Source organism: Phodopus roborovskii, unplaced genomic scaffold (genome assembly GCF_943737965.1).
Source record: "Phodopus roborovskii unplaced genomic scaffold, PHOROB, whole genome shotgun sequence".
NCBI classification, from domain to species: domain Eukaryota; kingdom Metazoa; phylum Chordata; class Mammalia; order Rodentia; family Cricetidae; genus Phodopus; species Phodopus roborovskii.
The window spans coordinates 418984-434385 of record NW_026125595.1 but is presented as its reverse complement, the minus strand read 5'-3'; positions in this window follow the sequence as shown (position 1 = coordinate 434385).

Genomic DNA, 15402 nt, shown 5'->3' with positions numbered 1-15402 from the left:
CTGAAAGAAACATAAGACACTGCTCAAAATCCTTAGTCATCTTCTCAAAGAAAATCGCAACAACGCTGAGAAACCATGGGATCAAGCTCCTCTAAAGGTCAGAGAATGAAGAGGAGCTTCTTTTATTTTCAAAAAGAGAAAACGTTTATTGTAGAGGCGATTAATTGTATTGTTACCATTCTTGAAATTAGAAAATTGAAGCATAGAAAACAGGATTAAAATACTCATCATTGTACTTTAATGGCATAATGATGCTTGCGTTTTCATGCTTATGTCACTATAGGCAGGTTGTAGCTTGAGAGAACTGTAAATATGTATAACTCAAAAGAGAGAGCCCTGCTTTGATTTTGTGAGAAATTCAGTGAGGCTGTAAAGTTACTTCATCGGTGGTATACTCCTTTTAGCATGTGGGAGGGGCACTAGAATGTGACAGAATGTTGGTTCATAAATGTTTCCTGGCAACCCTGCTTGCATTCTGTTTCCTGGTATCATGGGCCAACGACCAGAGAGCAGCTTCGAGACAGTGTTATCATGGGACCTTACAGTCTCCCAAGATAACTATCTCTTTAACTTTCAATGACAGCATTTGATTCGCCTAACCAAGTAAGAGCCAAATCTCTGGAAGTTTGCCTACAGCTTTTACTGATTACCAAATCCAAGATTACCTAAACGTCAGAGAACATCGTCTGTGGAGAAACAGTTCAAAGTCTTCTGTTTATGAATTCTCTCTCTCTCCTGAGAAGTAGTGCTATGGAAACAAAGATAAAAAGACTCACAATTATTCACCAAAAGGTGGGTTTGCCATTTTTAACTTCCTTCAGGATGGTGGTAATCCATTTGTTAGAGTAGACATAGAGATTATTGGATTGCAGTCCATCTCTTTTGAGGCAGCCATCCAACATTAAATATGTGGTATCTTCTAAAAACCTGCATACACAATGACATTTGAGGATTTAAACATTTGACTACTCTGACCTGCGATTAAATAAGGGTTGAACCTGGGAGTTTCCCTCAAACACGTGGCAGTCAGTGAGAGTCAATTGTGTCGAGTATGGCAGACCATTTCATCCTCTGACTTTGTTGTTCTTTGATTAATAAAATAGGACATTAGATAATCCCTGATCAGTGGATTCCACGATGTGGGAAGCAATTATTATGGACCATCTAAATTTCAATTTCTTAGTTAAAGTATTTAAATTAATCCCGACATCATCATGCACGAGCCTGGTTTGGAGCCACCTTAGGGAAGTGGATGATGTTGCATGAACTGATTGTTCGATTATTTAATTATATAAAGCAATGATTATATCATCCATGACACCTGGAATCTGGTGCCACAGATCATCTAATTACATAATTAAAGTATGTAAATTGGCAATCCATGTTAATACCCCAGATAATGTAAATATTTGTATAGTTATGTAAACCAAAAATCCTCCATTCCACAAAGAGTCCTGTAAACCTTCCTCCTGTGGAGATAATGTGCAATTTCTTTACATTTTATGATACAATCTTTCACTCGAGGATGATGACATCCTTCATGACTGGAGTCTGGCCATGCTTCCCTGCCAGTAAAATGCTCCATCACCTAGTTATTGTGAAGGTTAACTATTACTGACTTATTTAATTCTTCCAATTGTGTAAACGACAGACTATGCCATCACCGATTACGATTAAGGTGTAAACATCTGTCACGGACAAGGTTAGGAAAGTTGTAGATATGGGGCCGAGCATTTTGTGAATGATCTATGTATGTCCCAGAGTAAAAGGGATGCTGGACGATAGAGTCCAGAAGATTCCACGGGGCCCTTCGAGAAGTAAAAGGACTTCACCAAGGCCGGCATGGTGGTCTGGGTGTTGACTACCTGCTCTTCCTCCAAATCTTCACATCGGTTGTCATCTACCATGAGAAGAAGTAGTGGCACTACTAGGTCGGCACCATCTCTGAGACCTCACAGAAGGATGACGACCCAGAACAAGGAAGAGAATCTCTCTCTCAGATATGCTGGTTATGCCCTTTCAGTCTGGATCCAACTTGTTGGTGTTAAATTTTCTCTTGTGTTTTCTTCCTTTCTTCCTTCCTTCCTTCCTTCCTTCTTTTCTTCCTTCCTTTTTTTCTTTCTTTATTTATTTAAATCAATGTTGTTATCTGTCTAGGGGAGAATTAGGAGATATTATCTCTTTATTCATTCAGTATTTGTACATATCTATGATTAAGAACTCAATGACTCTGCAGTATTGAGCAATCAGTTAGGCTTCATGCATAAAACACCTTCAACTTGCTTAATGTTTATTCATTTAATTATGAAGATCTGTCATTATGTATTCAGTGATCACTGGAATTTTGAGCCTCATTAGGGGATACCATCTTGCCAGACCATCACATCATCTAATACTACACATAATTCCTTAAATGTTAAACTAGGAAATTAAATGATAACTCATCATTTAATTAATAAATTTAAAATACAGGTAGTGTTATGGACCATAAGCCCCATTTGGAGTCAGATTTTGGGAGTTGCTGTAACATCATCTCATTACTTCATCACTGAGCTATATAAATAGATCTTTACATCAGTGATAGGCTTAGGACTTTGGTGCAATTTCGTCAGTGTTAATATAAAATGCCCACTAATGAATTATCCATTTAATTTTTTAAAATCATCATTTTTCCTGGAAGAGATCAGTCTGACTACTCCATGTGGGATTTATGTATGCACCAACATGTCAATATTCAACCATTTTTCATTGGATAATAATTATTGAATTCGATGAAGACGTTGTTCTTCTTGACTGGGATCTGGCCATTCCTCCACGGGAGTTAATCGCGTGGCATTATTTAATTATCTAAGTACTACTTCCTTGACAATCACTGGAGATTGGTCCACCCTATGAAATTTAAGTGTGCAGGACTATCCAATTTTTAACTTATTTGATTGCATATGTAATGACGGTGTCATCCGTCATTTGTTTGCTGAGTGATGGACACAGCAGGAGTTCGGTACAAGAAGTAGTGCCCAGAGAATGAGCGACAATGCGTTCTCCAGTGATTACTGATTACATAATAGTAGATTTTTCAAAATCGATGATTGCACGAATTAGAAATAAAAAACTGTATTATTTCACATCATCGGTTTCTGAGAGGTTGCAGAAGAACTGAACCATCAAGGACACAGTGATCACCGATTTTAAAAATGGAATAACAGAATAATCTCCTGATCTGGGAGTCTCACCTAATGAACTCTGTCGGGCTGATTACATGACACACCACCAACGACAAATAACTCTAAATAAACATTTTAGAAATCAGGGTACTGGACTTAATAGAGAACTGTCAATGGAGGAATCCAAAATGACTGAAAGAAACATAAGACACTGCTCAAAATCCTTAGTCATCTTCTCAAAGAAAATCGCAACAACGCTGAGAAACCATGGGATCAAGCTCCTCTAAAGGTCAGAGAATGAAGAGGAGCTTCTTTTATTTTCAAAAAGAGAAAACGTTTATGGTAGAGGCGATTAATTGTATTGTTACCATTCTTGAAATTAGAAAATTGAAGCATAGAAAACAGGATTAAAATACTCATCATTGTACTTTAATGGCATAATGATGCTTGCGTTTTCATGCTTATGTCACTATAGGCAGGTTGTAGCTTGAGAGAACTGTAAATATGTATAACTCAAAAGAGAGAGCCCTGCTTTGATTTTGTGAGAAATTCAGTGAGGCTGTAAAGTTACTTCATCGGTGGTATACTCCTTTTAGCATGTGGGAGGGGCACTAGAATGTGACAGAATGTTGGTTCATAAATGTTTCCTGGCAACCCTGCTTGCATTCTGTTTCCTGGTATCATGGGCCAACGACCAGAGAGCAGCTTCGAGACAGTGTTATCATGGGACCTTACAGTCTCCCAAGATAACTATCTCTTTAACTTTCAATGACAGCATTTGATTCGCCTAACCAAGTAAGAGCCAAATCTCTGGAAGTTTGCCTACAGCTTTTACTGATTACCAAATCCAAGATTACCTAAACGTCAGAGAACATCGTCTGTGGAGAAACAGTTCAAAGTCTTCTGTTTATGAATTCTCTCTCTCTCCTGAGAAGTAGTGCTATGGAAACAAAGATAAAAAGACTCACAATTATTCACCAAAAGGTGGGTTTGCCATTTTTAACTTCCTTGAGGATGGTGGTAATCCATTTGTTAGAGTAGACATAGGGATTATTGGATTGCAGTCCATCTCTTTTGAGGCAGCCATCCAACATTAAATATGTGGTATCTTCTAAAAACCTGCATACACAATGACATTTGAGGATTTAAACATTTGACTACTCTGACCTGCGATTAAATAAGGGTTGAACCTGGGAGTTTCCCTCAAACACGTGGCAGTCAGTGAGAGTCAATTGTGTCGAGTATGGCAGACCATTTCATCCTCTGACTTTGTTGTTCTTTGATTAATAAAATAGGACATTAGATAATCCCTGATCAGTGGATTCCACGATGTGGGAAGCAATTATTATGGACCATCTAAATTTCAATTTCTTAGTTAAAGTATTTAAATTAATCACGACATCATCATTCACGAGCCTGGTTTGGAGCCACCTTAGGGAAGTGGATGATGTTGCATGAACTGATTGTTCGATTATTTAATTATATAAAGCAATGATTATATCATCCATGACACCTGGAATCTGGTGCCACAGATCATCTAATTACATAATTAAAGTATGTAAATTGACAATCCATGTTAATACCCCAGATAATGTAAATATTTGTATAGTTATGTAAACCAAAAATCCTCCATTCCACAAAGAGTCCTGTAACCCTTCCTCCTGTGGAGATAATGTGCAATTTCTTTACATTTTATGATACATTCTTTCACTCGAGGATGATGACGTCCTTCATGACTGGAGTCTGGCCATGCTTCCCTGCCAGTAAAATGCTCCATCACCTAGTTATTGTGAAGGTTAACTATTACTGACTTATTTAATTCTTCCAATTGTGTAAACGACAGACTATGCCATCACCGATTACGATTAAGGTGTAAACATCTGTCACGGACAAGGTTAGGAAAGTTGTAGATATGGGGCCGAGCATTTTGTGAATGATCTATGTATGTCCCAGAGTAAAAGGGATGCTGGACGATAGAGTCCAGAAGATTCCACGGGGCCCTTCGAGAAGTAAAAGGACTTCACCAAGGCCGGCATGGTGGTCTGGGTGTTGACTACCTGCTCTTCCTCCAAATCTTCACATCGGTTGTCATCTACCATGAGAAGAAGTAGTGGCACTACTAGGTCGGCACCATCTCTGAGACCTCACAGAAGGATGACGACCCAGAACAAGGAAGAGAATCTCTCTCTCAGATATGCTGGTTATGCCCTTTCAGTCTGGATCCAACTTGTTGGTGTTAAATTTTCTCTTGTGTTTTCTTCCTTCCTTCCTTCCTTCCTTCCTTCCTTCCTTCTTTTCTTCCTTCCTTTTTTCTTTCTTTATTTATTTAAATCAATGTTGTTATCTGTCTAGGGGAGAATTAGGAGATATTATCTCTTTATTCATTCAGTATTTGTACATATCTATGATTAAGAACTCAATGACTCTTCAGTATTGAGCAATCAGTTAGGCTTCATGCATAAAACACCTTCAACTTGCTTAATGTTTATTCATTTAATTATGAAGATCTGTCATTATGTATTCAGTGATCACTGGAATTTTGAGCCTCATTAGGGGATACCATCTTGCCAGACCATCACATCATCTAATACTACACATAATTCCTTAAATGTTAAACTAGGAAATTAAATGATAACTCATCATTTAATTAATAAATTTAAAATACAGGTAGTGTTATGGACCATAAGCCCCATTTGGAGTCAGATTTTGGGAGTTGCTGTAACATCATCTCATTACTTCATCACTGAGCTATATAAATAGATCTTTACATCAGTGATAGGCTTAGGACTTTGGTGCAATTTCGTCAGTGTTAATATAAAATGCCCACTAATGAATTATCCACTTAATTTTTTAAAATCATCATTTTTCCTGGAAGAGATCAGTCTGACTACTCCATGTGGGATTTATGTATGCACCAACATGTCAATATTCAACCATTTTTCATTGGATAATAATTATTGAATTCGATGAAGACGTTGTTCTTCTTGACTGGGATCTGGCCATTCCTCCATGGGAGTTAATCGCGTGGCATTATATAATTATCTAAGTACTACTTCCTTGACAATCACTGGAGATTGGTCCACCCTATGAAATTTAAGTGTGCAGGACTATCCAATTTTTAACTTATTTGATTGCATATGTAATGACGGTGTCATCCGTCATTTGTTTGCTGAGTGATGGACACAGCAGGAGTTCGGTACAAGAAGTAGTGCCCAGAGAATGAGCGACAATGCGTTCTCCAGTGATTACTGATTACATAATAGTAGATTTTTAAAAATCGATGATTGCACGAATTAGAAATAAAAAACTGTATTATTTCACATCATCGGTTTCTGAGAGGTTGCAGAAGAACCGAACCATCAAGGACACAGTGATCACCGATTTTAAAAGTGGAATAACAGAATAATCTCCTGATCTGGGAGTCTCACCTAATGAACTCTGTCGGGCTGATTACATGACACACCACCAACGACAAATAACTCTAAATAAACATTTTAGAAATCAGGGTACTGGACTTAATAGAGAACTGTCAATGGAGGAATCCAAAATGACTGAAAGAAACATAAGACACTGCTCAAAATCCTTAGTCATCTTCTCAAAGAAAATCGCAACAACGCTGAGAAACCATGGGATCAAGCTCCTCTAAAGGTCAGAGAATGAAGAGGAGCTTCTTTTATTTTCAAAAAGAGAAAACGTTTATGGTAGAGGCGATTAATTGTATTGTTACCATTCTTGCAATTAGAAAATTGAAGCATAGAAAACAGGATTAAAATACTCATCATTGTACTTTAATGGCATAATGATGCTTGCGTTTTCATGCTTATGTCACTATAGGCAGGTTGTAGCTTGAGAGAACTGTAAATATGTATAACTCAAAAGAGAGAGCCCTGCTTTGATTTTGTGAGAAATTCAGTGAGGCTGTAAAGTTACTTCATCGGTGGTATACTCCTTTTAGCATGTGGGAGGGGCACTAGAATGTGACAGAATGTTGGTTCATAAATGTTTCCTGGCAACCCTGCTTGCATTCTGTTTCCTGGTATCATGGGCCAACGACCAGAGAGCAGCTTCGAGAAAGTGTTATCATGGGACCTTACAGTCTCCCAAGATAACTATCTCTTTAACTTTCAATGACAGCATTTGATTCGCCTAACCAAGTCAGAGCCAAATCTCTGGAAGGTTGCCTACAGCTTTTACTGATTACCAAATCCAAGATTACCTAAACGTCAGAGAACATCGTCTGTGGAGAAACAGTTCAAAGTCTTCTGTTTGTGAATTCTCTCTCTCTCCTAAGAAGTAATGCTATGGAAACAAAGATAAAAGGACTCACAATTATTCACCAAAAGGTGGGTTTGCCATTTTTAACTTCCTTCAGGATGGTGGTAATCCATTTGTTAGAGTAAACATAGGGATTATTGGATTGCAGTCCATCTCTTTTGAGGCAGCCATCCAACATTAAATATGTGGTATCTTCTAAAAACCTGCATACACAATGACATTTGAGGATTTAAACATTTGACTACACTGACCTGCGATTAAATAAGGGTTGAACCTGGGAGTTTCCCTCAAACACGTGGCAGTCAGTGAGAGTCAATTGTGTCGAGTATGGCAGACCATTTCATCCTCTGACTTTGTTGTTCTTTGATTATTAAAATAGGACATTAGATAATCCCTGATCAGTGGATTCCACGATGTGGGAAGCAATTATTATGGACCATCTAAATTTCAATTTCTTAGTTAAAGTATTTAAATTAATCACGACATCATCATTCACGAGCCTGGTTTGGAGCCACCTTAGGGAAGTGGATGATGTTGCATGAACTGATTGTTCGATTATTTAATTATATAAAGCAATGATTATATCATCCATGACACCTGGAATCTGGTGCCACAGATCATCTAATTACATAATTAAAGTATGTAAATTGGCAATCCATGTTAATACCCCAGATAATGTAAATATTTGTATAGTTATGCAAACCAAAATTCCTCCATTCCACAAAGAGTCCAGTAAACCTTCCTCCTGTGGAGATAATGTGCAATTTCTTTACATTTTATGATACATTCTTTCACTCGAGGATGATGACGTCCTTCATGACTGGAGTCTGGCCATGCTTCCCTGCCAGTAAAATGCTCCATCACCTAGTTATTGTGAAGGTTAACTATTACTGACTTATTTAATTCTTCCAATTGTGTAAACGACAGACTATGCCATCACCGATTACGATTAAGGTGTAAACATCTGTCACGGACAAGGTTAGGAAAGTTGTAGATATGGGGCCGAGCATTTTGTGAATGATCTATGTATGTCCCAGAGTAAAAGGGATGCTGGACGATAGAGTCCAGAAGATTCCACGGGGCCCTTCGAGAAGTAAAAGGACTTCACCAAGGCCGGCATGGTGGTCTGGGTGTTGACTACCTGCTCTTCCTCCAAATCTTCACATCGGTTGTCATCTACCATGAGAAGAAGTAGTGGCACTACTAGGTCGGCACCATCTCTGAGACCTCACAGAAGGATGACGACCCAGAACAAGGAAGAGAATCTCTCTCTCAGATATGCTGGTTATGCCCTTTCAGTCTGGATCCAACTTGTTGGTGTTAAATTTTCTCTTGTGTTTTCTTCCTTCCTTCCTTCCTTCCTTCCTTCCTTCCTTCCTTCCTTCCTTCCTTCCTTTTTTTTTCTTTCTTTATTTAAATCAATGTTGTTATCTGTCTAGGGGAGAATTAGGAGATATTATCTCTTTATTCATTCAGTATTTGTACATATCTATGATTAAGAACTCAATGACTCTTCAGTATTGAGCAATCAGTTAGGCTTCATGCATAAAACACCTTCAACTTGCTTAATGTTTATTCATTTAATTATGAAGATCTGTCATTATGTATTCAGTGATCACTGGAATTTTGAGCCTCATTAGGGGATACCATCTTGCCAGACCATCACATCATCTAATACTACACATAATTCCTTAAATGTTAAACTAGGAAATTAAATGATAACTCATCATTTAATTAATAAATTTAAAATACAGGTAGTGTTATGGACCATAAGCCCCATTTGGAGTCAGATTTTGGGAGTTGCTGTAACATCATCTCATTACTTCATCACTGAGCTATATAAATAGATCTTTACATCAGTGATAGGCTTAGGACTTTGGTGCAATTTCGTCAGTGTTAATATAAAATGCCCACTAATGAATTTTCCACTTAATTTTTTAAAATCATCATTTTTCCTGGAAGAGATCAGTCTGACTACTCCATGTGGGATTTATGTATGCACCAACATGTCAATATTCAACCATTTTTCATTGGATAATAATTATTGAATTCGATGAAGACGTTGTTCTTCTTGACTGGGATCTGGCCATTCCTCCATGGGAGTTAATCGCGTGGCATTATTTAATTATCTAAGTACTACTTCCTTGACAATCACTGGAGATTGGTCCACCCTATGAAATTTAAGTGTGCAGGACTATCCAATTTTTAACTTATTTGATTGCATATGTAATGACGGTGTCATCCGTCATTTGTTTGCTGAGTGATGGACACAGCAGGAGTTCGGTACAAGAAGTAGTGCCCAGAGAATGAGCGACAATGCGTTCTCCAGTGATTACTGATTACATAATAGTAGATTTTTAAAAATCGATGATTGCACGAATTAGAAATAAAAAACTGTATTATTTCACATCATCGGTTTCTGAGAGGTTGCAGAAGAACCGAACCATCAAGGACACAGTGATCACCGATTTTAAAAGTGGAATAACAGAATAATCTCCTGATCTGGGAGTCTCACCTAATGAACTCTGTCGGGCTGATTACATGACACACCACCAACGACAAATAACTCTAAATAAACATTTTAGAAATCAGGGTACTGGACTTAATAGAGAACTGTCAATGGAGGAATCCAAAATGACTGAAAGAAACATAAGACACTGCTCAAAATCCTTAGTCATCTTCTCAAAGAAAATCGCAACAACGCTGAGAAACCATGGGATCAAGCTCCTCTAAAGGTCAGAGAATGAAGAGGAGCTTCTTTTATTTTCAAAAAGAGAAAACGTTTATGGTAGAGGCGATTAATTGTATTGTTACCATTCTTGCAATTAGAAAATTGAAGCATAGAAAACAGGATTAAAATACTCATCATTGTACTTTAATGGCATAATGATGCTTGCGTTTTCATGCTTATGTCACTATAGGCAGGTTGTAGCTTGAGAGAACTGTAAATATGTATAACTCAAAAGAGAGAGCCCTGCTTTGATTTTGTGAGAAATTCAGTGAGGCTGTAAAGTTACTTCATCGGTGGTATACTCCTTTTAGCATGTGGGAGGGGCACTAGAATGTGACAGAATGTTGGTTCATAAATGTTTCCTGGCAACCCTGCTTGCATTCTGTTTCCTGGTATCATGGGCCAACGACCAGAGAGCAGCTTCGAGAAAGTGTTATCATGGGACCTTACAGTCTCCCAAGATAACTATCTCTTTAACTTTCAATGACAGCATTTGATTCGCCTAACCAAGTCAGAGCCGAATCTCTGGAAGGTTGCCTACAGCTTTTACTGATTACCAAATCCAAGATTACCTAAACGTCAGAGAACATCGTCTGTGGAGAAACAGTTCAAAGTCTTCTGTTTGTGAATTCTCTCTCTCTCCTAAGAAGTAATGCTATGGAAACAAAGATAAAAAGACTCACAATTATTCACCAAAAGGTGGGTTTGCCATTTTTAACTTCCTTCAGGATGGTGGTAATCCATTTGTTAGAGTAGACATAGGGATTATTGGATTGCAGTCCATCTCTTTTGAGGCAGCCATCCAACATTAAATATGTGGTATCTTCTAAAAACCTGCATACACAATGACATTTGAGGATTTAAACATTTGACTACACTGACCTGCGATTAAATAAGGGTTGAACCTGGGAGTTTCCCTCAAACACGTGGCAGTCAGTGAGAGTCAATTGTGTCGAGTATGGCAGACCATTTCATCCTCTGACTTTGTTGTTCTTTGATTATTAAAATAGGACATTAGATAATCCCTGATCAGTGGATTCCACGATGTGGGAAGCAATTATTATGGACCATCTAAATTTCAATTTCTTAGTTAAAGTATTTAAATTAATCACGACATCATCATTCACGAGCCTGGTTTGGAGCCACCTTAGGGAAGTGGATGATGTTGCATGAACTGATTGTTCGATTATTTAATTATATAAAGCAATGATTATATCATCCATGACACCTGGAATCTGGTGCCACAGATCATCTAATTACATAATTAAAGTATGTAAATTGGCAATCCATGTTAATACCCCAGATAATGTAAATATTTGTATAGTTATGTAAACCAAAAATCCTCCATTCCACAAAGAGTCCTGTAAACCTTCCTCCTGTGGAGATAATGTGCAATTTCTTTACATTTTATGATACATTCTTTCACTCGAGGATGATGACGTCCTTCATGACTGGAGTCTGGCCATGCTTCCCTGCCAGTAAAATGCTCCATCACCTAGTTATTGTGAAGGTTAACTATTACTGACTTATTTAATTCTTCCAATTGTGTAAACGACAGACTATGCCATCACCGATTACGATTAAGGTGTAAACATCTGTCACGGACAAGGTTAGGAAAGTTGTAGATATGGGGCCGAGCATTTTGTGAATGATCTATGTATGTCCCAGAGTAAAAGGGATGCTGGACGATAGAGTCCAGAAGATTCCACGGGGCCCTTCGAGAAGTAAAAGGACTTCACCAAGGCCGGCATGGTGGTCTGGGTGTTGACTACCTGCTCTTCCTCCAAATCTTCACATCGGTTGTCATCTACCATGAGAAGAAGTAGTGGCACTACTAGGTCGGCACCATCTCTGAGACCTCACAGAAGGATGACGACCCAGAACAAGGAAGAGAATCTCTCTCTCAGATATGCTGGTTATGCCCTTTCAGTCTGGATCCAACTTGTTGGTGTTAAATTTTCTCTTGTGTTTTCTTCCTTCCTTCCTTCCTTCCTTCCTTCCTTCCCTTCTTTTCTTCCTTCCTTTTTTTTTCTTTCTTTATTTAAATCAATGTTGTTATCTGTCTAGGGGAGAATTAGGAGATATTATCTCTTTATTCATTCAGTATTTGTACATATCTATGATTAAGAACTCAATGACTCTTCAGTATTGAGCAATCAGTTAGGCTTCATGCATAAAACACCTTCAACTTGCTTAATGTTTATTCATTTAATTATGAAGATCTGTCATTATGTATTCAGTGATCACTGGAATTTTGAGCCTCATTAGGGGATACCATCTTGCCAGACCATCACATCATCTAATACTACACATAATTCCTTAAATGTTAAACTAGGAAATTAAATGATAACTCATCATTTAATTAATAAATTTAAAATACAGGTAGTGTTATGGACCATAAGCCCCATTTGGAGTCAGATTTTGGGAGTTGCTGTAACATCATCTCATTACTTCATCACTGAGCTATATAAATAGATCTTTACATCAGTGATAGGCTTAGGACTTTGGTGCAACTTCGTCAGTGTTAATATAAAATGCCCACTAATGAATTATCCACTTAATTTTTTAAAATCATCATTTTTCCTGGAAGAGATCAGTCTGACTACTCCATGTGGGATTTATGTATGCACCAACATGTCAATATTCAACCATTTTTCATTGGATAATAATTATTGAATTCGATGAAGACGTTGTTCTTCTTGACTGGGATCTGGCCATTCCTCCATGGGAGTTAATCGCGTGGCATTATTTAATTATCTAAGTACTACTTCCTTGACAATCACTGGAGATTGGTCCACCCTATGAAATTTAAGTGTGCAGGACTATCCAATTTTTAACTTATTTGATTGCATATGTAATGACGGTGTCATCCGTCATTTGTTTGCTGAGTGATGGACACAGCAGGAGTTCGGTACAAGAAGTAGTGCCCAGAGAATGAGCGACAATGCGTTCTCCAGTGATTACTGATTACATAATAGTAGATTTTTAAAAATCGATGATTGCACGAATTAGAAATAAAAAACTGTATTATTTCACATCATCGGTTTCTGAGAGGTTGCAGAAGAACTGAACCATCAAGGACACAGTGATCACCGATTTTAAAAATGGAATAACAGAATAATCTCCTGATCTGGGAGTCTCACCTAATGAACTCTGTCGGGCTGATTACATGACACACCACCAACGACAAATAACTCTAAATAAACATTTTAGAAATCAGGGTACTGGACTTAATAGAGAACTGTCAATGGAGGAATCCAAAATGACTGAAAGAAACATAAGACACTGCTCAAAATCCTTAGTCATCTTCTCAAAGAAAATCGCAACAACGCTGAGAAACCATGGGATCAAGCTCTTCTAAAGGTCAGAGAATGAAGAGGAGCTTCTTTTATTTTCAAAAAGAGAAAATGTTTATGGTAGAGGCGATTAATTGTATTGTTACCATTCTTGCAATTAGAAAATTGAAGCATAGAAAACAGGATTAAAATACTCATCATTGTACTTTAATGGCATAATGATGCTTGCGTTTTCATGCTTATGTCACTATAGGCAGGTTGTAGCTTGAGAGAACTGTAAATATGTATAACTCAAAAGAGAGAGCCCTGCTTTGATTTTGTGAGAAATTCAGTGAGGCTGTAAAGTTACTTCATTGGTGGTATACTCCTTTTAGCATGTGGGAGGGGCACTAGAATGTGACAGAATGTTGGTTCATAAATGTTTCCTGGCAACCCTGCTTGCATTCTGTTTCCTGGTATCATGGGCCAACGACCAGAGAGCAGCTTCGAGAAAGTGTTATCATGGGACCTTACAGTCTCCCAAGATAACTATCTCTTTAACTTTCAATGACAGCATTTGATTCGCCTAACCAAGTCAGAGCCGAATCTCTGGAAGGTTGCCTACAGCTTTTACTGATTACCAAATCCAAGATTACCTAAACGTCAGAGGACATCGTCTGTGGAGAAACAGTTCAAAGTCTTCTGTTTGTGAATTCTCTCTCTCTCCTAAGAAGTAATGCTATGGAAACAAAGATAAAAAGACTCACAATTATTCACCAAAAGGTGGGTTTGCCATTTTTAACTTCCTTCAGGATGGTGGTAATCCATTTGTTAGAGTAGACATAGGGATTATTGGATTGCAGTCCATCTCTTTTGAGGCAGCCATCCAACATTAAATATGTGGTATCTTCTAAAAACCTGCATACACAATGACATTTGAGGATTTAAACATTTGACTACTCTGACCTGCGATTAAATAAGGGTTGAACCTGGGAGTTTCCCTCAAACACGTGGCAGTCAGTGAGAGTCAATTGTGTCGAGTATGGCAGACCATTTCATCCTCTGACTTTGTTGTTCTTTGATTATTAAAATAGGACATTAGATAATCCCTGATCAGTGGATTCCACGATGTGGGAAGCAATTATTATGGACCATCTAAATTTCAATTTCTTAGTTAAAGTATTTAGATTAATCACGACATCATCATTCACGAGCCTGGTTTGGAGCCACCTTAGGGAAGTGGATGATGTTGCATGAACTGATTGTTCGATTATTTAATTATATAAAGCAATGATTATATCATCCATGACACCTGGAATCTGGTGCCACAGATCATCTAATTACATAATTAAAGTATGTAAATTGACAATCCATGTTAATACCCCAGATAATGTAAATATTTGTATAGTTATGTAAACCAAAAATCCTCCATTCCACAAAGAGTCCTGTAAACCTTCCTCCTGTGGAGATAATGTGCAATTTCTTTACATTTTATGATACATTCTTTCACTCGAGGATGATGACGTCCTTCATGACTGGAGTCTGGCCATGCTTCCCTGCCAGTAAAATGCTCCATCACCTAGTTATTGTGAAGGTTAACTATTACTGACTTATTTAATTCTTCCAATTGTGTAAACGACAGACTATGCCATCACCGATTACGATTAAGGTGTAAACATCTGTCACGGACAAGGTTAGGAAAGTTGTAGATATGGGGCCGAGCATTTTGTGAATGATCTATGTATGTCCCAGAGTAAAAGGGATGCTGGACGATAGAGTCCAGAAGATTCCACGGGGCCCTTCGAGAAGTAAAAGGACTTCACCAAGGCCGGCATGGTGGTCTGGGTGTTGACTACCTGCTCTTCCTCCAAATCTTCACATCGGTTGTCATCTACCATGAGAAGAAGTAGTGGCACTACTAGGTCGGCACCATCTCTGAGACCTCACAGAAGGATGA